This window comes from Talpa occidentalis, unplaced genomic scaffold (genome assembly GCF_014898055.3).
Source record: "Talpa occidentalis isolate TD23 unplaced genomic scaffold, MPIMG_talOcc4v2.1 talOcc4.5, whole genome shotgun sequence".
Lineage (NCBI taxonomy): Eukaryota > Metazoa > Chordata > Mammalia > Eulipotyphla > Talpidae > Talpa > Talpa occidentalis.
Genome location: NW_023604861.1, coordinates 135,081,937 through 135,085,711, shown reverse-complemented (window position 1 = coordinate 135,085,711; position 3,775 = coordinate 135,081,937).

Sequence of the window (3,775 nt, the reverse complement as noted above, 5' to 3'; positions counted from 1 at the left end):
AATATTGTTGGTTCTGTTTGGGTCTTTTGCTTGTCTTGGGACAAATCGGCAGAGCCAGTGGCATAGTGATATCACTGCTGCTCAACCAGTGCCGATGCTAAGAAGGGTGCCTGGCTGACAGTCCCATCAGTATCACAGAGGAAGGCCGAATTCTTTCGTAGAAAGAATAAGACTTTCCAGACGAGAAGACCCAACTATGGCAGACCCTTCCTTTCTTGTGAAGTTCATATAGATGCGTCCTCAGGGGCCTAGCACCTTCCTCTATTTAACATGTTCTCTTTAATGTTGACTCATTGCAAAGATGATTCCAGGCAGTTCAAAATAAAGTGTAGGCAAGATGAAACTCCACCTCTCAACTCAACGTAAAGGTCAAAAGGTCTATCCCCAGATCCCCGTCTGAGAGAAGCTATAAGCATCAAACAAAATCTTAGCCTTGGGTTCTCAGCCAAGAAAAAGGAAGAGCAGGCCCACAGCTGTCGCTGTCTAATGTTAGAATCTAGTTTCCAAGGGGTAACACACTTTTTTCTGACACTGCAATCTGAGTTTAATTTGGTATAGACACTTGGTTATGGGGGTTCATGTAATATTAACAAGAAAAAGGCCCGCAGCTAATTCTTCTACCCAGTCTGTACAACCTTGGATGTCTTTTTTGGTGAAAAATAAATAGAGCCAGTACTTTTTAAAGATGTGCTGTGCTACTTGGGGAAACTGAGTGTGAGGAGAAGGGATGGCTACACTGAGGGTCAAAGGTCAATTGAGATGGCTCAGAGGCACCAGAAGGACCAGCTGCAACCCTCTATTTTTCAAAGGGAATTGTTTCCTTTCTGTCTCAGTGAGACTATGGGGGGCCTTAGCGCTCACTGTAAGTAAAGGCGCTTTCATTGAGAAAGTCACTGATGTCCAGAAAAGTTTGACATTGGCAGGACTAATGCTGGGTGCATTGTTGCTGCCTTCCCATGCTGGGGATGAGAAAGGAAAATAAGAAACCATGGATTTCCAGGTAGGAGAAGACATGCAAATTCTAAAGTAAGGCAAAAAGGGCCTGGTGCACCCAAGCACAGATGGCCTGTCGAGCCAGGGAATCTCAATTCCATGTCTGGCTCTGTCCTAATTTGTTATGTGGTACTCTCAAAATTCTTGCTTATTTGGACTTTATTTTCAAACTCTGAAAGTGTAACTCTCAGTTCATAGAGTTACAAAGGTCGCTTCTGCCTCTAAATATCCATATGTACAATGTATTTTTTAATACGACAGGTTCTAGAAAACTATGCCCCACTGAGTATTAAGTGCCCAATGTTTTTTCCATAAGTAGTTTTCGGAAATTGGTCTTGTTAATTGGCAGCAAGCTGTTGTAGTTCTAAAATACTTTTGTTTTTCTTTTCGAGACTTATATTTTGCTGACAACAAGTTTAAATAGCTCCTTCTTTCTAGTTTGCTCTGAATGAATAACCCAAATCCTCAATGTACAAAAAAGAAAATTCAAATTTTTCTTAAAGATCCTCTAACTCTAACTTATCTTTGGGATGTGAACTTGGATGTGTCAGTCACCAGGGAGACTTGTTCTACCCCATTCTGCCTTGAAGAGGGCACCCCAGAGTCAAGGTTGACTTGCCTCACCTCCAGAGAAAATGGGAGAGACCCTACATGAGGACGGTAGGGTCGGGGGAACCACTGGGATGTTGGTTCTGCCTCCCACATGGGGGTGCAGTTGTTGAAGATGGGGCACAATGAGTTCCTGTGTAAAGATTGAGATTCTTCTCCCAGTTCTGCCAGTAAAACCAAGTATATAAGACTTGCTAATACCATATCATTTTGAAATTTGCAATATCCTGCATACAGATTATTTCTGATGATCTTCACAAATACCTCTGCAAATAGGCAGTGCTCAGTAGGTTCCTGGAGGAAGCACCAGGGGCGGAGGGAGGGTCTAACTCCAGGGCTAAGACAGCTGTTGAGGAGGCGCCAAAGGCAGGGCAGGCCCTTTATATCCTGGGACTGCCTCCCCGCCGCTAAGCAGGCAACCATAACTCGTCTTCCTAATTCACAGGTAGTTATGTGTTCTCAGAAAACACAAATGCCATTCATTTCTCATTGACTAAAACCCAAGTGTATTTCAATAGCTCAGAAACGTGGTCAAATATCAAAGACCTGCATTTAGCAACTGCTCAAGTCAAAACACACCCCAGCCACACAGACTCTGCCTTCTGCGGGAACAAGGGCTCAGTATTAAGGCCCAGGTACCTAGGATTCTATCCAGTGAGGACTGAGCAGGAGAAGCAAACTTTACACTTGCAAATTTGGTGTGGTTTGAGACTCCATTTGAAAAAAGGGTTACTTACGGTGGAGGAGAAACATTTTTGTGGATACAAAATTTGGAGACAAACAGGGAAAAAATCCGAGATTTGAAAATCTTACAAAAATAACAAATGAATAATTTACAGCTTTTCCTTCACTTATTGAAAAACACTGGAACATGCTCTTACTCAATGCGAGTCTTGAGTTCTCTTCCTACAGCCATTACTCACTTCGTCACCATTTTTTTCAAAGACATCTCTTTGGAGTCAGCTGCTCCTGACTGTTCCTAGACACCCTGCATACTCAAGCCACCTAAGCCCCCGACCCCTCAGGACAGGCTCACTTGCCTTTGCTATGTATCAGAACCCCCTACTGCCTGTTGGACGCCCAGACGGTCCCTCCCAGCCTGTCCCCAACCCACGCTGCCTCCAGCCCTCCTCAGAATGCCTAGGGGAATTCCTAGCCTGCGGTCATCTTTCCTTTGCCTTGACCTCTGTCTACTGACAATTCCCAGGTCTTGTTCCAAAGCAACATCCGGGTCTTGACTCAAAGCAACATATACTTTACCCTTCTTGATCCCTCTCGTTTACGCAGTTACCAAATTTAGCAACTAAAAACACTGGATACCAGCTTCACTATACATTTCTGATAAATACATGATGTCTTGTGAAAGTATGTCCTGCATTTACTTGGGATCCTGCATTTGCAGGCAGGAACCACTATTTCCATTCTATAGGCTGAAGACTGAGGTCCACAAGGGGTGAAGAAACTGTCCAGGGAGACACAGCGAGGAAGCGACATTGCTGGGATTGAGCGGCGGGAAGGGCGGACCTCCAACCTCGTGTTCCCACCACCAAGGGTTTCTCTTTTCACAGTGTATCTCAGGTACTTGACAGTTTTCAAGACACTTTCAGATGCATGATCTTAATTAATCTTCACAGGAACCCTGTGAGATAGGTGTCACATTACATTTGTTCTAAGACACTTTTTTTTTTTAACACTTTACTGTCTCTGATTTCAGGTGTATTGTATTGTCAATAGTGTGTCAGGCTAATTGGCAGCATTTTATTTTCTTTCTCAGAACTGCATGAAACATTGACATCTTGGATTCAATTAAAAGCAACGTTATTATGCATTTTTTGCAGCCAAGGAAATAAGCTCAGGGAAGTCTGATCTCCAGCTCGAGGTGGCAGACACTGTAATTAAACCAATCTTCCTGACCTTCTACTAGCCTCGTGCTGAAAGAAAATTCCACAGACTAGCTGCTCAGGACACACAGTGGAGCCAGGATGCTTCGGGGAACTATGGCAGATATCAGACTTCTAGCTGGAGGGTGGAGCTGTGCGCCAATCTTTCCAGGCTTCTCTGCGAGCTTGGGTTTAAAGACAGGCAGGCAACAGGAAGAACCGGACAAGGGCTGGCTTCTCCCATGTCCAGATCTCCCAGGGGCACTGCCCTGAGGAACCTCAGCCAGCAGCAA